Below are 21754 nucleotides of genomic sequence, written 5' to 3' on the forward strand. Positions count from 1 at the left end.
GCCATGGCTGCAGTCAACCATGAGGATCTCAGATTGGCTTTCTTGTTCGTCTGTGGACTCATCAATGATTTCCCTGTTTACTGAAAGATTGCCATCCTCATATCAAGGGACTTCCACCGCTGCTTCCCAATTCTTCCTGGTTTATTTCCTTGAGTTTCCCTAAAGCAGCCCACTGCCTTAAAGTTTACATTAGTAATGCTGTGACCTTATGTAGTCATATTGCTATTAATCAGCACGAAGAAGAAGAAGAAGAAGATGGGGACACAAAAGATGGAAGTTAAGTGTCAGCCTTCAACATTAATAGCTTTAAATGAGTTTAATGGATTTCATAGATTTCATAAACATTAGGGCTGGAAAGGACCTCACAAAATCATTGGGTCCTGCCCCCTGCCCAAGGGGCAGGAAGTCAGCTGGGGTCAGATCACCCCAGCAAGATAAGCATCCAAGCATTTCTTAAAGACATTCAGAATAGGTGCTTGCACCACTTCTGGGGGAGTCTATGCCAGAGTCTGGAGACTCGGATGGTAAATAAGTTTTTCCTTATGTCCAGTCTAAAATGGTGTTTCAGAAGTCTGTGACTGTTGAGTTAATTGGGATACCTACCTTCTTTAAATTACAGGGGACCAAGGAAGGAGGATTCAGGCCTGACATGAGTTGAATAAAAGGCTAAGAATAATTTTAAGGCTAATTCCATGTAACTCCCATGATGCATGGGATTCAATACATTTCCCACCCCCATGGGTTCAGTCATGGGCTTCCTTAACATGCACAAACCAAGAAGTTTAGAATATCTGCATTAGATATCATACACATTTCAACAAAGTAAGTGTTCTTTCCTTTTCTAAATGTAACTAACCACATTTGTAAATGTGGTTAGTTACAATCACATTCCCAGGGTATTGTGAGGAATGTAGAACAAACCATTAGGCTCTTGCCAGTTTTATTCTACAGGAGAAATTCCCTCCCATTTCACAAGGGTGATCTAACCAAACCCTCTGTGAATCTAGAAGTAGGGTTGAATGGGAGCAAAAATGGCTGCCAGAGCTAATGCCCCATGGCAGACATTGCATTTGTTGTGCATTGCATATGAGTATTAAAAGACAAATCATAACATGCCTGCTGGTAATATGTAAAAATGATCATGGGATAGGTCCATGCTGGAAAGACATTACTGCTCACTGAGGGCACACATTCGTGGGACCCAATCTACAACTAGTCAGCTTACTTTAAGTTTCATGATCATAGATTGGGCTCCACTTATGCAGATGTTTGCTGGTGCTTGAAGCTATGCCAGGAAGTAAGGAAGTCCGAGTGGGGAGAGAGGCAGATGGGATTGAGGGAGTTAGTGGAGGGGTCAACAGGATCAGGGAGGCTGGTGTGTCTGTGGGAGAGAGGTGGGTGAGTCCATGGGGACAGGTTGTCTGTCATGGGGTTCAGGGAGCTAAAAAAGCCTGGCCAGGGCTGCGCGGGGGGGCAGGGAGGTAGGAAGACTGCAGTCTTGGGGATGGGGTGACTGGCTGGGCTTTCCTAACCCCAGGGCTGCACTCTGAACATGTACTGATGTTTGTTAGATCAGGCTACTGTATTTACTTGAATCTAGGATGACCCTGAATTTAAGGTGACCCTCCAGTAATTAGATTCCACACAAGGGAAATTTTTAATTTGGTATTATTTTTAATAGACCTACTGACAAAAACTATAGCAATGCCAGTAAGTCATAAATTCAATGTTAGCTTCATTTCAATTCAAACATTAACTTAGTCTATGTAAGCTTCTGTCCAGAACCTGGTGAATGCTACTCCTTTCTTAGAGCTTACAACTTAGGACTCTCCACTTTCAGATGTGTCCTCACTCTCACACTCTTCACCATTTTCATCTCCTCCCTCATCTTCCCACAAAACATTGTTTTCAGTTCCATCCATGGTACTGAATATACAGCACTTCTTGAAGCATTTAATAATGCATTCTGAAGATAGCCTTCCTCAAGAAGTCAGAAGTCAGTTGGTTTCTTAATCTTTCCACCAGGTGTAAGCACATGGTTCCCTGCCATGAGCCAGTCTGAATACTGGCACTGTAGTCCTTAAAGGACTTACTCATCTTATGACATCCAGTGCTTGGGGTTGAGGTGTCATACCAGCAGGCATGACTATAAAATCACAATTCACTAACTGAATTTTTGCTTTCACTTCTGGTCTTAAATGCCCTCTGAATGAATCTAACGCTAACATTCCTCCTGTCTTTAGCAGTGCCCCAGGTCTCCATTTTCACACAACATCTAACCAGTTATTCATCAGCTCACTTGAAATCCATCCTTGTTCCTGGCATCTAACCTGGTGGCAGCTTTTATTTTGCCAGAGTTTTGAGTTTCAAAATCACATAGGGTGGCAATTTTCTCCCATCTACTGACACTGCTAATACCACTATAATTCACAGCTTATCATTTTCTGTATTTCTCATAATCATGGATTTTGTGCCTTTCTCATGGATGGGGACATTGTTTAGCATGTCAAAATAGACTGGAGTCTCATCAGCATTACCTCTTTGGCCCAGCAGGTAATCGTGCGTTTTGCATAGCCCAATAATGTACCGCTGGAATTCAGCAAGTTTTTCATTATAGTCTGATGGTAACTTTTGTGCAACTGAAGTTCTTCGTCTCAGGGCTAAGCCACTATTTTGCATCATTCAGATACACCATCCACTACTTGCTTTGAATTTTTTAAAAGGAATGCTCAGTTCCTTCAATATTTCTAATGCCAAGAGTCAAAGCACTTCACGGGTGATTGGTATTCCCTCCTGTCTCTTTCCTTGAACATACTTGGGAACTTGCTTATAAATTTCAGGAAAGCAATTGTGTTTCAGACTCCCAAATGTTTTCCGCATGGACTTAGCATTCTTGAGTTTTCCTTTTAAGTGTGTCCATCAATGCACATTTGCTTTAGTAACATTATACTTCCTTCCTACCTCACAACTTGTTTTTTCATGATAGTTTATAACCTTCATTTTAAAGTTTGTATCATAGCTGCACCTCATTCCTTTTTGCATCTTCACATTGGTACCACTTCTTTTTTCTATATGGTCTGTCATGGGGGTTGGTTTCCCTGCCACCACTCACCCAACAGAATTTACCATGGGTTTCTATGGTTTTAAAATGTGGCCAGTCAGTGGTGATCAGGCCCTGTAATTTGCTGCTTTCCCTGCTGCTTTTCTGGGTGTTTCCCTCTGCTGGGTGCCTTGCTGCTACTTGCCTCATTGTTTTGGGGTCATTATATACTGGTTGCCTTGTCACCACTGATTGGAGCCTCATTGTGTGCTAGATCCCTCTCTGGCACACTCATGTTGAGTCTGTCATCACCGCTTGTTGTGGGTGGATCCCTCATGAGCATGCACATTCTGACTACCTTATTGTGACTGCCAAGTTCCTCGCCACTGTATGCTAGATATCTCACCTCCTGGTGGGTCCCTTGTCATCACTGCTGGGAGCCTTGCCATGTCCTGGATCCCTTGCTGCTGCTGCTAAGAGTCTCACTGCATGCTGGATCCTTCCTTGCCATGCATTGGGTCCCTTGCCATGTGCTGGGACCCTTGTTGAGTGCTGGGTACCTTGTCACTGCAATCAGGCCCCTCCTTGCAGCATACAGGGTACCTAGCTGGCCTCTGGGGGTCCCTCCCTCCTGAGTACTGGCTAGCCTAGGAGTGGGCAATTATTTTGGGTGGAGGGCTGCTTACTAAGTTTTGGCAAGCCATCAAGGGCCGCATGACAGGCATCCAGGGGCAGATAAATATTAATTTTCTTAATTTGGGGGGGGTCCCACGGACCGGATAGAATGGCCTGGCAGGCCGCATCTGGCCCCCAGGCTGCAGTTTGCCCACCCCTGGGCTAGCCCTTGTGGGGCCTTTCCCTGGTGTGTACTGGCTGGAGTGTCTCCCCGCTGTGTGCTGGCTGGCCCCTGCAGGAATCCTGCCTGCTGTGTGCCTGGCTAGCCTCTCCCCACATTATGGTGGATACCTTGCAGGCAGGGTGTCACTCCCAGCAGTTGCCTGCTGGTGGGTGTGAGGCAGCACAGCATGCACTGGCCAGGCTCCTTGCATGCAGCTTGACATGACCTGGCAGGAGCTGCCCAGGCACCGTTCCTGCAGCATGTGGGGTTTCTAAGCAGCATATGCTGAGTTGCCCTGAGATGCTTCTCAAGTGGCAACCCAGCACCTACCAAGGCACTTGCCCAGGCCACTAGCATGTGGAGTTGCTCCAGCACCTGTCACTGGGACAGCAGCTCAGGGCAACTCAGCACATGCTGGCCAGAAATCCTGCGTGCTGTGGGGATAGTTCCTGGCTGATGCCTGGCACATCATTTAGAGCTGCATGTGGGTCTTCCAGCTGGAGGGTGCTGATGCATCTTGGCACATGCTGGCAGGCAGCAGCTTGGAGTGACTGCACTGGCCATGAGCCCTGCAGGATCAGAGGAGCAGCAACACCTTCTGCTGGCTGACCATGTGCATTTTCACGTTTTGGGTAAGTCGCATGCAATCATAAGATAAGGCTTGATTTTCCCCATGTTGAATGGGAAAAAGAACTTCATCTTATAATCAAGTAAATATTCCCAATCTAATTTAGTTCATCTCCTCAGGTGAACTGGTTAGAACCCTCATTAGGTCAATATAAGTGCAACATCTGCATGTACCCTGAGTGGCTGTTCTGCTGTTTCTAGAGGTTTAATGTCTGGCATGTCGTGATTTATCATGCAATGCTCACATATACCACAGGCAACGTAATTTCTGCCATGGGCCAATGTGGTCCAATGTCCCTATTTTCAAGAAGGAGAGGAAGGAGGATCCGAGTTATTATAGGCCAGTCAGTCTCGCCTCCATCCTTGGAAAAGTCTTTGAAAAGATTATTAAGGATCATATTTGTGAGAGTCCAGTGGTAAAAATAATGCAGCAGGGCAACCAGCATGGATTTGTAGCAGGTAGATCATGCCTGATTAATTTGGTTTTGTTTTATGACCAGGTCACAAAACGCTTATATGCAGGAGTAGAAATCAATGTCATTTTTTTGGATTTTAGGAAGGTCTTCAATACAGTATCTCATCCCATTCTCATAAATAAATTAAGAGGCTGTGACAGACGTTTACGCAGTCCAGTGGGTGGCAAATTGGCTTGGGGGTTGCACCCAGAGAGTGGTAGTAGATGGGTTGGTATCGACTTGCAAGGATATGGGTAGTGGGGTTCTGCAGGGTTCAGTCTTGGGCCTGTATCCTTCAATGTCTTCATCAGTGACTTCAGTGTGGGTGTGATGTGTACTCTGTCCAAGTCTGTGGATGATACTAAATTGTGGGGTGAAGTGAACACACTGGAGGGTAGGGAACAATTGCAGGCAGACCTGGACAGGTTGGAAAAGTGGGCAGTACACAATAGGATACAGTACAACAAGGACAAGTACAGAGTGCTTTACCTAGGGCATCAAAATATCCAGCACACCTACTGATTGGGAAATGACCCTCTTAGCAGCACAGAAGTAGAAAGGCATCTCGGAGTCATGGTGGACTCCAAGATGAATGTGGGTCATCAGTGTGACGACATCATCAGTGAAGCTAATCGTACTTTATCATGCATTAGCAGATGCATGACAAATAGAGCCAAGGAGGTGATACTTACCCTCTGTGTGGCATTGGTCAGACCACAGTTGGATTTCTGTGTCCAGTTTTGGGCACCATACTTTAAGAAGGATGTGGATAACCTGGAGAGGGTCCTGAGGAGGGCCACTCATATGGTTAAGGGTTTACAGGCCAAGCCCTATGAGGAGAGATTAAGGGACCTGGACCTCTTCAGCTTCTGCAAGAGAAGGCTGAGAGGTGATCTTGTGGCCGCCTACAAATTCACTGAGGGGGGGACGCAGCAAGGGATCGGAGATGCTTGGTTCACCAGGGTGCCTCTTGGGGTAACAAGAAACAATGGTCACAAACTCACAGAGAGCAGATTTAGGCTAGATATCAGGAAAAACTTCTTCATGGTAAGGGAGGCCAAAATTTGGAATGGACTTCTAAGGGAGGTGGTGCTTTTCTCTACCTTGGGGGTCTTTAAGAGAAGGCTGGATAGGCATCTGGCTGGGGTCATCTGACCCCAGCACTCTTTCCTATCCAGGCAGGGGGTCGGACTCAAAGATCTGTTGAGGTCCCTTCTGACCCTAGCATCTATGTATCTATGGGCCAAAGATAGCCTATTTTGGATCAGGAAGACAAGTAATATCTTTGACTTTCCTGATCTTTCTGAGATGAGCTTTTTCAGCCTTCTGCAACCCAGACAATAGCAGGTTAATATGGAGACAACACTATGTCTCATCACTACTACCTTGTTTTCTACTGATGAGTACCTCCCCTAGTGAGACAGGGAGGATTGTTTTGAATTTACTTTCATAGTGTTGCCCTACTGCCATCTCTTTACTCTGCCATTCAGTACTCAGCCTTCCAGTCCTTGCATTTGCCCCCACTATGTATCTGAATAGATGACCAGTGGATCACAGATTTAAGTCAGATTGCCTGGACTCTCAGGCTGTACACCTCAGAAATCACCAGAGCCCTGGAATTTTTAATTAGCTTCCATGCTGCTTTCTTGCTCTACTAACAGGGTCCTCAGGCAGCTTTGCCTTCTTCTTTGGCCTAGTTATAGAAGGGGTTTTGAAACCTGCCTCACTTGTTCTTGTGTACATTATGTCCTCATTCTACACCCAGGCCTCAGCCCACCAGGGGTCCCAGTCTCTTCTGCTTAGTTGCTGAAGATGTCATTTCTCGTAAATGCTGCTTTAATGCTTCTATGAAAGTTGTGCAGCTGTCACCATTGAACTTTCAAATTTTTGTATTAGCTATCTAGATCATTAAAAGTTTATAAAGCTGACCAATGTTCTCTTTGCAGTGCATATAAATTAATAGAGCAATTATGATAGGTTATGGTAGATTGTTCATTTGGCAGCACTATTGCAGAAACCTGCCTGTTTCTTCATTTTTAGGTGCGATTTAAAAATAATAACCTGGAATATGAAAACATGGGGAAAAGTTCTATATTGAAGCAATGTTAAGATTATGTAATTAAATTAAAATTAACGTTAGAAAACGCAAAAGATTCCTTAGGAACTGTTAGTTTGGACATCTAGGGTGTAGGTATATTTATTGTTCCTTTTGGTTCCTTTTCTTTTAAACATATAGTTCTGTATTATTCCTGTTCGTGCCTAGAAAAAATATACAAAGTACAAATTTTGAGTTCATACTGTGGTTCTGAATTTTAACTTTTGCATTTCCTGGCTCTTACTTCTGGAATCTGTGGCAGGATACATGACCATACAGTTTTCCTTAGCATGACAGAGTGCTGTGGAGTAGTATATCCTGCTATGTGAGATGTGTCAGATTTTTTTTGTCATTTAGATTTACCATTAACAGCTTTATTAGCACTATTGCATTTTGGTGAAACTAAAACAGACAATAGGCCTGTCTACATGAGATGTTTACTGCTCAGTAGACTAATTAGTTGTGCTGTAACCAACTTGGCATCTACACATGTGCCCCTATAAAGCTGGCGTAAACTAATTTACTGAGTCTTATTTGGGCTGCTTCAGCACAGGGCTAGTCAGCAGGCAGTCCCTAAAACACCCTTGCGTTCCACCCAGCCCGGGCAGTGTCTACACCAATACTTGATTTTTCTCATGTTTGATAGGAGAAAAATCTCATCGTATAATTGAGTAAATACAGTAACCCATTTTCAATCCAATTTAGTTCACTTCTTCAGTGAACTAGTTAGAACCCTAGTTAGGTCGATCTAAGTGCAGCATCCTCACGTACCCTGAGTGGCAGGGTATTGAATACAAGTACTACCTTAGTGCAGAATAAAAAACTCCGCAACAGCATGCATGTAGATGTTGCTCTGGCTGGCTGTGGCATGAGGATAACTCAGTGTGGAGCCTACCTGCCAGTTAACCCCCACACTGAAGCACCCTGGTGCCCCAGCCAGCCCTTCCACAGCAAGTGAAACCCAGGGAAGCAGCCCTGGGCCTGCAGGCTGAACCCCCAAGCCCCTTGCCAGTTGGGCTGCTCCTACCCAGCTCAATGTACTGCAGTCCTGGGCACACATTCAAATGACAGTAAACTCTGGAGTTTATTGCTCCAGAGTTTATTGCTCCTGGGAACACATTCAAACAGCATGCCTGGGAGCAATAAACTCTGGAGTTTATGGCTTCACATTAATTGCACATGTCGACACACCCAATGAGACCAAATACATATGCCTGTAATGGAAAAAATATAGATCCTTTTGTTTGAAGTGCCACTGAGTGTCCCTGTCATTTGCTGCTCTTGTTGTTGTTGTTTTTTCCAAATTCCTTTTAAAAAATTATTTCTCCTGTCATTCTGCAGATGGGAAAAACTGACCAGGTCTTTGAATTGTTTGCACTTTTGAGCTATAATAGTAGTATCTTAGCACAATCTACTGACACTCAGGCAAGGTGGACAAGAAAAAATGACTTCTGTGATGTCGTGTCTAAGAATGACAAACAGTTGCATTAGGGACATATAGGTTACCAGCTGCATTATGATACTGTTGCTATCTAGCAATTTCTTTTGATCTGGCATTTTAGATACTGATCAGTTTACTGAAAGCAGGGCCAGCCACAGGGAGTGACAAAATGTAAAGGTCATTGGATATAAGAGTATTGGTATTTTATATGGTGGCACTTTGCTCATTAAAACATTACTGAAGCTTAGCTGCAGCAAGATGAGCTGTTTGTTTCTTTTTCAGTTGGCAAGTGTACTGAGGGCCAGACCATGTTTAACCAGTAGCAATCCTGTAATACTATTTTCAAGAGTGTTAATCCAGGTGCCCTAGTCTGTGGTAGTTACAGTCTGCTCTCCATCCCTAAAGTCCTCTTTTGAGTTAATTGAGGAAAGGATAAACCACCCAATTTTGATTTTGATTAATAGTTTTAACCCAAACTATTCCATAAGTTGGAAGTAGAGCAAACACCCGATGGCAGATCCTTAGTTGTGATAAGGTGACATGAGAGAAGAAGTGTGGCTAAACTAAGTTCCATTCTTCAATGTGAAATGGCCACTGGTAGGCTTCTCCAATGCACACAGGTCCCATATGACTGCTCTGCTGGCTGGGTATCAGTTGAATTCTCTGATCGGGACACATTGCCTAGAACTCTGTAATTTCCAGAACCGTTTAGGAATAGTTTGTTTCTTGCATGCGTGCATGAGGGTTTGCCTCATGACTGTTTGGTGTCCTTTCCAATCCCGTCATTCTGCAACCCACTTCCTCCCTGGCTGAGAACTCACTTGCCTTAGACAATGCTCAGAGCAGGGGCTGGCAATTGTTTTGGGCAGAGGGCCACTTACTGAGTTCTGGCAAGCCATTGAGGGCCATATGATAGGCAGCTAGGGGCAGATAAATATTAATTTGTAAATTTTTTAGGGGCCCCGCAGGCCGAATAGAACAGCCTGGTGGGCCACATCCAGCCCCCAGGCTGCATTTTGCCCACCCTGGCCTAGAGGCATCTTTTAGTTATCTTTGTGTTGCTAAAAGGGCAAAGCTTGAGAGAAATTAGTTTAACCATGAACAATACACAGCCCTTTTGAGAATTTGCTGATTCAGTTTTAACACTACTTTTCCTACTTAATATTTATGTTCAGGAAAATGTGCTGAAAAAGAAAATTGATGAGGAGGATCTTTTCAGTGGGTTTTTTTCTATGCTCATTGCGAGGAACCACAACCATCTGCCTGACCACTCAGAAGTTGTGACATTGCAGGTTATAGGGTACTGAGTACCCAACTGGAAGATGTTCAGACTCTGAAATCTCTTCAGAGCTTTTTTGAAGAAACAGGAGCATCACTTTGCTGATCAGATTCACCAAGCTGTATTGATTGCTTTGGTGTTAGTTAGAAGAGAATATGGCAGTAAATGCTTGCATCTGTTGCAGCCCAAAATAATTTTGCTACATAATTGAGAGGCCAGATCTTTATTTCTTGATCAGAAAATACATTTGTGGTTGTTAGGAATGATTGGTCACTGAATGTCACCATTATTGCACATTGATACAAATGGAGGAAGTCTGGCTGGCAATAAAATAAAACAATATATAATATCAGCGCTCTTGATAGAAGTTTCTGGATAGTAAAAAAAAAAAAAGTTGAAACTTACAAACTTTCTTTAAACTATTTGATTTGGTAAAACTCCATCCATATCTGACCTGTTCTCTGTCTTATATATTTTGATTCATAGTATTTAAGAAGTGGTGGCAGCTACTTTTCAAGTCTGATCCTGCTCCCTTCGACTTTCATGGCACAAGGAGCAGATCCTATCATACAAGTTAGATGTTGCCCACAGAAGGAAAGGCAAGAGAGTAGAAACTGAAGGTGCTGAAGGAAACTACTCACTACAATCTATAAGCAATATATGTACAAGTGTCTTTATGTCTTATTCTTTGTTCTGAAATCTGCCACTCTGGGAATATTTCCCCCAAACCTCTTCAATCACCAAGCTTTAAACATGTTATTTATTAAGACAATCCACAGATGGATTATAAAGTGCAGCTTCATCATTTCCCCTTTTGCTCTGACTTTGCCTTCTGTTCCATTGCAGTATTTCCTTTCTGTCCGTGACATCATCTTAACCCTCACTAGGGGAAGGGAGGAATAAGAAAGAGAGAGAGAGAGAGAGAGAGAAAGGGAAAGAGGAAAGAAAAGGCTTCCTTGGCAACAGAAATACCTTTAAGTGTAACATAATTACCATCTCTCTGCCCTTTCTCCCCCCGCTGGGACTATTCAGCAAACCCTACAACATACACTTAAATCTTCAACTTCTCAGAGACACTACACGCAGATGGGAAAGATTTGATTAAAATTACAGTGCTTTAGGTTCAACTTCACCTATTAAGAAAAAAAAAAGGATCTGGTGCTGGACTTTTTTTTCCCTGAGAAATAACTAGGCCACAGTAATTACAGACAGGGCCCTGCTGTGCACCATGAATAGGATCCCTGGGGTGGTATTTTCCTGTTACCTGTCTATGTAGGGCTGTTGACATCAACATGAATGATAACCATGCCAGGTTTTTTTTTTTTTATTATGCTTTCTTTTTATGCCTTGGAAAAATAAGGGGAGGAGAAAGAAAGGGAAATACATTAGTTATAAATGTTGTGATTTACATTTTTTTGTGTCAAGGATGCTTTTATGTACTTTTCTATACATCTGTGTGATTACTTTCTCAAATTATTTTTAAAGGTGAATTTTGGCCTTCAAGAAAATGAAAGACCAATACGTGGCAAGAACCAAGCATAGAGCAGTAGGCATCATGTAAGTTCCCTATTGTCATTTTTTTCCATTCACTGTTGCCCTGTCAAATCTAACCTTATTTAGAGAACTTGTCTTTTGGGACTAGATGATGCCCACCAAATTCATGGTGTATGTAACAAGCCAAATCTGAAAAGTTGCATTTTTGCATTTGCTTTAACTGATGTAGATCAAGAGCAATTCCATCACTTAAGATGGTGATTCTCAACCACAGTGAAGTGGCACCAAGAGGTGGATGAGATCCTTTTAAGGGTGCTGCAGAGAGCACTGTTAGGTATGCAAACACCTAGACGTGATTCACAAGAGAGACCAGAGATTTCAAAAAGGAATCCATAGCACCAAAACCATTCCGACCTCCTGTGGGCTTCCTGAGTTCAGCAAAAGAATTGCTCTATTATTTTTCCATAGTCAAAAAGTGAGTGAAAAATAAGATCTGGGATTTTCAGAGCCTGATGAATGGTGCCTTGAGTCCAAAGAGGCTGAGAACCACTGATTTAAGCAATAGCTTACTCTAGATTTACAATGGTGCAGCTGAGAGAGAAAAAATGGCCTTAATAAAGTACATGTCATAAACTGAATTCTGGCCACTAATGGGTGGGAGTAGGTATGGGGCAATAATGTCAAAACAGAGGTGAGAATTTGGCATTGGTCAAACTGGGAGATGAGTAAGGAAAGAAAATGAAAGTCAGCTGGGACACTGGTGGAGCGCATAGGTGGTATATGGCAGAAGGCAGGGTAGAGAAACACTTTGTAAACTAACTAGAAAATAGATACATAAGCTTACATGAGCCTGAACTCATTTAATCAAATGTTATTCTGAGGGTGGTATACACATCATAGGAGGCTTGAGCAGGGAGGTACCAATAATTGGGAGTATTTGAAATGTGATATTCTGTAATAGAGCTGAAGAGAAGGCTGTCTTTTCTAGTAGGGATAAAAAACAATATATCATGTAGTTTTAAATTTAAAAAACAGACAAAAACCAGGAAGGAATTACGCCCATGCCCAGGCACACCTGCTCACATGATTACCTCCACTCTTGCCACTTTGGCATCCAGTGCTGGTTTAACGAAGCAGAAACCAGCCAGGAGATAGTAATGTTAACACAAAGTGGGGAATAGGCCCTCGACCATTATCAACTGCCCTTGGCAGCTCTTATGTCAAGTTCCTTGTCCCCTCATCTGAGTGTAGCTGACAGCCTGAACTATTTGGAAGCCTTGGTGGGGGAGGGAGGATGGGGACAAAGTGGGAAAGGATGTTCTTGACCAATTCTGACCTGATCTTTGAGTCCTGAGGGACCATAGCTATCATAAACAAATTAATGCAGCCCCTAGCTTGGTCTAATTTACAGTGAAAGATTGAGGTTAATGCAGATACCTCCTGAGAGTCAGAGGAATGCAACTTGCATCCTGACAACCAACCCCCATCTCAAACTGAGAGGACCTCAGAGTAGAAGAGAATCTGACTTTACCCCATGTTGGTCATGGTCTATTAATTCTTTGTATTGCTATGTCTTTTAGAGCCCCAGGCATTGATAAGAAGCTCATTTTGCATGATGCTGCACAAGCAGAATAGAGAAACAGCCCCTTGCCTCCAAGAGTTTCCAATCTCAATATAAGCCATGAGACAACACATTGATGTAGATATAATGTAAGGAAACAATGAGGAAGTATCAGTTAACATGATGTAGCAATGGCACATTAGCATCCTAACCACTAAGGGTTTTTTTAGATATCTCGGTAAAGGAGAATTATAAGGAGGGACTTCAAGGAGAATGATGGAAGCTCCTTTCAAGCATGGAGGGCAGCATGGGACAAGGCATGAAGCTTGTTGTTCGAAAATGTGACAAGGCAGTGATGGAAATTGGCATTGTGGACTGAGAGGGAGTAGGAATCAACATCATGACAGGGACAGAAAGATGACATGTAGGATTGCGGTGAGCTCCTAAGAGCTGTGAAAATCAAGACAAGGAGCTTGTGTTTGATGTGATAGCGAAGAGGGAACCAGAGGAGGGCTGGTCAAAGCAATGGGTTAGGAATGTAGTCTTTGTGGCAGCCTTATGGAATGGAAATTACCTGGAAATCTGCATTTGTCAAGAGCAGAAATACAGGATTTCATAGAAATCAGTATGTGAAAAGATGATAATTTGGGCAAGAACTTTAGCCGTGTGAATGGGTAAGAAAGGCCATATCTTAGAGGTGGGAGACAGGACATGTGAGTCTAAAATGAAGCCCAGGTTATGGGTTCAGTGAAAAGTGGACTGTGATGTTTTCCACAGTGTGTGAAAAAGGAAGAGCAGGGAGGGCTTGCGGAAAAGGATTAAGAGCTCTGTTTTAACCATGCTTACTTGCACTGATAACTAGTCATTCACAAAGAAGTGTCACAGACAGGCTTGGTTTTTAGTTTGGACAGAAGTATTTGGATCTGGAAAGGAGAGAGACATCTGCATAGAGATGGGGGCTGAAATCATTCTTAGAGTTTACTCATGAAGGATGTTGTCAGCAACAATAAGCTAACACTGAAAATGTTAAATTATGTAGGCTCTATTGTTTCCTAATTGTTTGCTTGAACCAAGATATAAAAATTAGTTTTGCTATAGCAACAACAAACTAAAATAAGAAACAAGCAATGGAAGTTCGGAGGGAAAAAGGCTAGAGAATGTCATATGACTAAATGTTTACATCATCTGATGGTCCGAATCCAGAGATGAGGTATATGTCTGAACCTCTTCTTTGACGTAGTTTCAAGTGCTTTGAGTTGCAGCAGTTCTAGGGCAGCATTACTAGGCCAGAGGGGTTACTGTGGGCAAAGGCTAGCTGTTCTCTCCAGGATCATTCCCTCACATATCTGTGGGTGGGGAAGGACCACCTTTGCAACTCACGTGCTTCCCCTTATTTTTTGTTTTGATGGCTAGCTAGCAAATATATAGTCCATGCCCTACTATTAATCAGTCAGTAGAGCTTTCTCGTGGTTGCTTAGCTTACTGTATAGATCTGTTAATAGAAAGTCTCCAGTGCAGTTAAAAAAACCTTTTACTCACCTTGTCTAGTGGATTTCGTGAAGAAATTTAGTTACCAAAGCTGGGTTTTCCCAGCTCTCAGTTTTAATGATAATAGGTTTGTGTATACTATAGAATGAGACTGCGCTGATCCAGCTGTCTTTAGCTCACATTAATCACACCCTTTTACTCAAAACAGTATAACTCTGATCTAACCCAATTAAGCTTGTGAAGTTTAGACAGAGAGATTAATATAGCTCAGAAAAGCATAACCTTTGTCCGTAGAAATGTCTTAAGATAATGAGTTTGATTCAGTGGGCTGGATTTGTAGAAAGGTGTATTTTGGAAGTAGACACCTAATTGTAGATACTAAATCAGCAGGAAAATAAGTGTGTTCAAGCAGACAAGTTCCAGCAGCATGCAAACAGGTAGGAAAGAGGTTAAATAAGTTAATTCGAGAACTGGCTATTTGAGAAGTTACTGACAATAGTGTAACTAGGGTGGGTGAAGGAAGCATACACCCTGGGTGCCGATTTAGAGGGGGCATAAGAATAGCAGCTGTCACCACTGCTGGTCCAGTGGAAAGCTACTGCCCAGGCTGCAAAGTTTCCTCTGATTATTGGTAATACAAGAGAGAATCATTAACACCAAAAAGAAAAAAAACAGAGTACACAAGACAAATGTAAACAAAACATCGCTCTTCGACTTAAAAATATACTGTCTCCTTTATGTCTTCTGATACCTGAAAAAATCTTGCCTTGTTTTCTAAAGTTACATACAAAATACAGATTCCTTTTAAAAGATAAATCAGATTTGCAGTCTCACCATGAGCAAGTTCCGCAAATGGCTGAATCTCCAAGATACCATATTTAGTTCAGGGAACAGATGAGTCTCTTTCATTTATTATATTTATATCATAATGTGCTAGAGGTGTCTGACAACAATTGATATTAGATTAGCTATCCGTTTTAGATTAACAGTGGATATTAGAGGTGTGTGAAATATTGATCTCAAACTGCAGGCATACTCAAAATAAGGCTTAGCTTGAATTGGACCTGGTTTTCAGAGGGTACATCTATCTACGTGTGCACTTTACTCCAGAGTTGACTAATTAGCTGTGCAGTAAAGCATCACAGTCTACACATGCGCTGGTATTAGGGCATAGTAAATTAACTCTGCTGTAAAATTGTAGTGTCCAGGACAGTACTATCTTATGACAGAGTTATTAAGTGCAATGAACACACATATATAGATGGTGATAGGAGTCAGCTGGGGTATGAGGGTGCTAAAATATGGGGGCTGCCTGTTGCCTAGCCACATGACTTCACAGGTCCTGTACCCTCATGCCCCAGCCAGTCTCTCTATTGCCTGCTGTTGCCTCTAGAGCTTGGAGCTGACCTCCCAAGCCTGCTGCCAGCCTGGGACAGCTCCACCCTGGCTCAAAGTGTAGATGCTGTACACGAGAGCAGCTAATTCTTGGTACAAACTGCTCTGGCATTTATTGCATTGCATTAATTTCACATGTAGATGTACTCAGGTATTCACAGAATTTAAGGCCAGAAGGAACCATCAGAATCTTGTCAGACCCTCTGCATCTCACAGGTTTCACCTAGTGAAACCCTACATTAATCCCATAGGATGCATTCACACATACAGGCACTTGCACTTGCAGCAGCTCAAATAGGAGTGGCACAAATTTGTGCCGGAAATTTTTGCCTTAGCACATGTGCCTGAACATGCACTTTGGTGTGGGGCACTTGGGGCAAATTGACCCTGTGCAGCACCTCACAGATCTGTAACCAGAGGGAGCTGAAAGCTGGGGTATATAAAACACTGCCCTGGTGAGCAGCTCAGGGCTACTTCCCCTCAGGAGCTTCTGGGGGAGGAGCCTCTGGGAGGAAGTTGGCTACATCCCTTCCTGTCCTAGGCTGTTGCTGCTGCAAACTTGGTCTCAGGAGCTTCTGGGGAGAAGATGGCTAGGCTCCTTCCTGCCTCTAGCTACTTCTAGCTGCTGGCTTGTACTCAGAGTTTTTGGGGGTAAGTTGGTGGCACCCCTTCCTGCCTTGGGCTGCTGCCTCCCCACAGGGAAGGGCCTCTGCTGTACACCACTGCCCCCCATTGGGGAGGGGCCCACCTCACCCCAACACTGCACCCCAGCTTCTGCTCCCCTGTTCTGGCCTGCTGCCCAACCAGAGGGCACCCTGGGGAGGAAGCCTGCACTGCCTGTGGGCCCTACCATCACTGCCAGAGCCTAAAGGTGCCTTGCCTGCCCCAGCAGCCTTGGCAGACCCACCCCCCACTTTTACCTGAAGCACGCCCTGAGTGGCTGAACTGGATGGCTGCTACCACTACTGCTGCTGTTGCTGCTGCTGCTGCCATCTGTTCTGCTGCTGCCCTCTCTCAGGAGAGAGAAAGATTCCCTGCTGCACCACCTTGCACCACTCAACCCCATACCTGCACTGGATTGGCTGATTGCTTCTGCCCTCCCCCACAACTGCCTCACTGCATCGATCCTGCTTTGTTTTCCTACCTATTGCTCTGCTGCTGAGTATAAAAGATGGCTGGAGGCCTAAGAGGCTTTTACATCAGCCTCAGCAGCCTTCCCTGTGTGTTTTTTTGGCCCTTGTGTGGTAAATCCTGTGATCCACTCCCCTTGCCCTTGTGGTTGTTGTGTGGCTGAGTAAGCTAGCTTGAGATTCCCCAGACCTTGTGTGTATGTTCCCCCTCCCCCACATTCTCCAAGCATAGCCCTTCTGGTTTTTTACCCTGTGGGGCTGTAGCTCAGTGAGCTTCAGCTCCTTTCACCCCCCACATTTCCTGCACAACCCTGGCCTGCCCCTATTAGATTCACCAGCCCCACTGTATGTTTTTGTTTTCTTTATGGTTTTCCCCTCCCTCATGTAAAGCAATGGCAGGGCAGGAACCTTGGGGGGGCAGATGCCTCCACAGAGCCTCCTGCAGCCCCCACTATGGGGCAGATCCCAGCCACGCCCCTGCAGGCCCCACCCCAGAGGCAGAGTCTGACCAACCTTCTCCAGGGGTAGAGAAGCCTGCAATCTCTGTTGTGGGGGAGGCTGGAGTCTGGCAGGGAGCCAACAGAGCAAGGAGGTCTCCCCTGGCCAGGCCTCCCCAGAGAGGTTACCAAGCCCCCTCCCCCACCATCAGGGACCAATTGCAAGAGTAGTGGGAAGGGCTCCTCTTTAGCCTCCTCTACAGCTGGGGGTGGGAAGGGCAAGGGCCCCACCCCCAAGCCTAGACCATGGGTGCCTGACAGGACTGGGTATGCTACACCAGCCAGCACATCTACTCATCCTGTCCCTGGCCTTAGCCCAGGCACCACCAATGTGGCCCCCCAGTGGGGGAACTGCAGCTATGCACAGGCAGCAAGGGGGGACCCAAAGCTGCGGGGCCTGGGTCCTCCACCACTGGCCCTTCCAGCTCGGGTGGCGGGGCCCCCTTTCTGCCACTCTCCCACAGGCACAGGGTGAAGTGCCAAGCAGTAGAACCTGCACTTTTAGACCTGGGTGCAGGCCCTGGCTTGGGTAGTAGAGGCCCCAAAGATCATGGTGGCCTCCTGCTTTCATGGCAAGTGGGTCTTTTTCCTTGCCTCAGAGGCTGCCGCACAAAAGGTGATGGAGAGGGGACTCGTGGTCGAGGATGAGTATGTCCCCCTCGAGCCCCTAGAAGAGCTGGGGACCAGGGTGGTCCCCCCTGGGGACCAGGGTGGTCCCAGTTATTTCCCCAGTGTTGGCCCTCTTGCTGTGGTGCTGAGACCCTGGCCTCTGCCACCTACGCTCTTTCTGTCACCAGATTATAGTCCAGCTGGCAGTGGGAACATGGCTGGAGGCTGAGAGGTGCCTCTGATTCCTTTTCAGGTGTCCCGGGTGATGGTTTTTTATATGCTGGGGGACCTGTGATGCTTCCAGTGCTGCACCCTGAGGCACTTCTGTCATGAGTGCCTCATGGACCAGGAGGAGAGGGCATCCACAGGTCCCACTGGTGAGAGGGGTGCCCCCGCCACTGGTATCCCTCCCCACTCAGGCCCCCTGGCACCCCAGTCACATCATCCAGCTCCCTGTGAACTCAGGTGACCCCACCCCCAAAACAAGGGGAGAAAGGGAATGGGGCCCCTCTGCCCCTAGTTATGTCCCTGCTATAGCTGCCCCACCCCCCAACCTTCACCTTCTTCTACTGGAGTCTATCCACCTGAGGGCCACCTCATGGCTAAGTGGGTGCAGCTCCCCTCGGTGCAAAACCAAAAGGAAAGCCCAGGTGCAGCTGGAATGCTCTGATGTGGAGGACTCCTGCCGTCTCCCAACACCACCACATGGAGGGAAGGAGCAGCCCAGCTTCTGGGGGCCTCTCCCGCTGTGCATGACACCCCACCCCTGGAAAAGATCAAATAGGGGATCCCCATGGATGAGGTTTTGGGGCTGCTGGACAGTTCCAAACAGGAGCCCATGGAGGAAGTCTCTCATTCTGCTAGCCAGGGTCTGCCCCCTGAGACTACGGGCACCAAGCTTGAGGCCTTGGCTAACCCAAAGGAAGGTCTGATGATCTGGGGGAGACAGGGACCCTGGGACTTACCCTAGTGAGTCCTGAGGAGGGAGGTCCCCTTTCCCAGGACCCCAAGGCAAACACCGAAGCCACCTTGGTGCCAGACAGGTCTCTTCCCTTCCCCTTCCAGAAAAGCCTCACTTCCAGTCTGCCCCATGGTCCGGCACCAGAGAGGGTCAAGGTGGGGTCCCCTAATCAACAGCCCAATCTTGTTGGGGACCCTGCGAAAATCACCCCCCCCCAAAGGCTCCAGCTCTACCCTACCATCTTGTGATGGAGCCTTGCCCCCACCCGAGTCCCAAGGGGCTGCAGAGCTCTCCCAATCCCAACCAAAGTCCAGGGTCTTAGTGGACTGGGGGGTTCAGATGGTGCCTAAGGAACCTTCTGAACCCCAGGACCAGGAGGAGGATGCCCGAGAACCAGCAGGCTCCATGGAGCCTGCAAACCTCTCGGTTCTGGTGCAAGAGGTGAGCTACTTGCATTTCTTGACTGTGACTACACCCAGCAGTCTGCCAGCAAGGTACAGCTCACCTTGGACTGCTGGGGAGATTTTGACAGCATCCTTGCCACTGTGAGGGCCTTGGGGGGAAGGCAAGAGGCCCAAAAGCTGCAACGCTTGGATCTATAGATGGGCCTATGATTTCCTGACGATTCTGGCCAACAAGCGTAATTGGCAGCTGGAGTGGGGAGGCAGGGTCTTTTTTAGTCACCTCTTGCCCATTCCTTATGAGGTGGCTTCCCTGTTCTTCCCAGGCCTGCAGCTGGAGATTCTCCAGGACATTAAGGTGGTGCTGGGCTGCCTGCTGCATCTCCAGATCCAAGTGCAGGGGGCTGGTCCTGAACTTTCTGAACGTGTATGCTCCTGCAAAGGACCCAGAGTTGGCAGATTTTTGCTGCAGGCAGCCACTTACATTGGCACCCTCAACCCTCACAAGTGCCTGGTCCTTGGAGGGGACTTTAACATCACCCTAGATACGTGAGACCAGCCAGGCAGGGAGTGGAGTCAGGCTGCCATGGGCATCCTCAAGGAGATCCTGATGGACTACTCCCTGGTGGATGCCTGGTGTGCCTGTTACCCTACTGGCCCCCCTGCCTTCACCTATGTGAGGGTAGGGGAGAAGCAGGCATGCCACTCCCAGTTAGACCAGATTTATAGCTCTTTGTTGCACTTTGCCTGGGCCTACTCCTCTGGCATCCAGCCAGCTCCTTTTAGTGATTATCACCTTGTCTGGGTCCAGGCTGTGCTAGGGTCTGGGTGTTTGGGGTTGGCCTACTGGCATTTCAGTGCCAGTCTGCTGGAGAATATGGACTTCAGGGAGGTCTTCCAGGAGTTCTGGCTGGCCTGGCAGGAGCAATGAGCAATGTTTCCCTCAGCTTGGAGATGGTGGGAGGTGGGGAAGGTTTTTTTGCCACAGCTATACTTGGGTGTACACCTGGCAGAGGGAGGCGGTCCAGGAGCAGCTCAAGTGGGAAGTGCTGGAGCTGGAGAGGCACCTGGCCACCAACCCAGCCAGCCCATCTCTCTATGGGGAGTGTCAGGTGAGGTGGGAAGAGCTTTGTGCTCTGGACAGCCACTGCAACCATGGTGTGTTTGTTCACTCACATGTCCAGCTCCTTTGAGAGATGGACCATGACTCCCGCTTCCTCTGTGACCTGGAGAGGAGGCGGGGGGCAAGAAGGACATCACCCCAGCCTTCTGGCAGGTGATGGCACCTCCTTCATGGATCCAGGTGAGATGCACCGGTGTGCGTGGGCCTTCTACAAAGTGTTCTTCTCCCTGGATCCAACCAACACCAAAGCCTATTGGACCCGGTGGGGGTCAGCATGGGTGAGGACTGGCTGGAGGCTTCTCTTACTTTTGGCTGAGTTTTCAGCCACTCTTTGCCTGATGCCTGGCAACAAGGCATTGGGCATCAATGGGCTGACTGCAGAGCTCTACTGGGTTTTCTGGGATGTCCTTGGCCCAGACTTTGCCGCAGTCTGGGCCAAATCCGAGGGAAGTGAGGAACTCTTCCTATCTTGCTGGAGGGCTGTGCTGACCATCCTGTTGAAGAAGGGGGATCCCCATGACCCAAGGAACAGGCATTCCATGTCTCTCCTCTGCATGGACTATAAGATAGCAGTGAAGGCCATCTCACTGTGCCTGCAGTCCACGCTGATGGACGTGGTCCATCCCAACCAGATGTACACAGTGCCGTATACCTGGTTTGGGACTTCTTGAAGCTAGCGTGCCGGGAGGGCCTGTCCTTGGACCAGGAGAAGGCATTTGACAGAGTGGATGACAGGTGCCTCACAGACATGCTGCGGGCCTTTGGCTTTGGGCCCTGCTTCATGTGGGCTCTCCAGGTGCTGTACGCCTCTGCAGAGTGTTTGTTCAAGCTCAACTGGATCCTGATGGAGCCCATCCCATTCATGAGAGGGGTGTGTCAAGGCTGCCCAATGCCAGGCCAACTGTATGCCTGGGCCCTGGAGCCCTTCCTTGTCCTCCTGTGGAGGTGGGTGGCAGGGTTGATGCTCCAGGAGCCGGTGGTGTGGTTGGTCCTGTCAGTGTACACTGATGATGTACTCGTCACGGTCCAGGACTCAGGTGATCTGGTGCACATTAAGGTCTGCCAGGTGTTGTACTTGGCAGCTTCCACTGCCTGGGTCAACTGGGTCAAGAGCTCTCACCTGATGGTGGGTGTCGGGTGGCTGGTGGGCTCTCCCACCTGCACACCATGGAATCCACTGGAGTGTGGGCTTGCTTCTCTACCTAGGGGTCTACCTGTCCCCCACAGACTCCTCCCTGCCGGAAAACTTGCACCAGCCAGAGGCAAGTGTGGTAAAGTGGCTCCAGGCATGGGCAGGGCTCCTGAGGGTTCTCCCTGCAT

The 21754-nt window shown here is 46.8% G+C and overlaps 1 long non-coding RNA gene across 1 annotated transcript in view; it reads left to right on the forward strand.

Moving 5' to 3' along the window:
* LOC149872188 (uncharacterized) overlaps nucleotides 1-21754 on the forward strand; it is a 78609-nt gene that overhangs the window by 15035 nt on the left and 41820 nt on the right. The window contains exon 2 of the long non-coding RNA XR_016440592.1: nucleotides 11261-11332. This is a non-coding gene — a long non-coding RNA (uncharacterized LOC149872188). The remainder of the gene's footprint in view (nucleotides 1-11260; nucleotides 11333-21754) is intronic.

The sequence above is a fragment of the Crocodylus siamensis genome, chromosome 2, assembly GCF_052110815.1.
Source record: "Crocodylus siamensis isolate JL-2025a chromosome 2, ASM5211081v1, whole genome shotgun sequence".
Taxonomy (NCBI): Eukaryota; Metazoa; Chordata; order Crocodylia; family Crocodylidae; genus Crocodylus; species Crocodylus siamensis.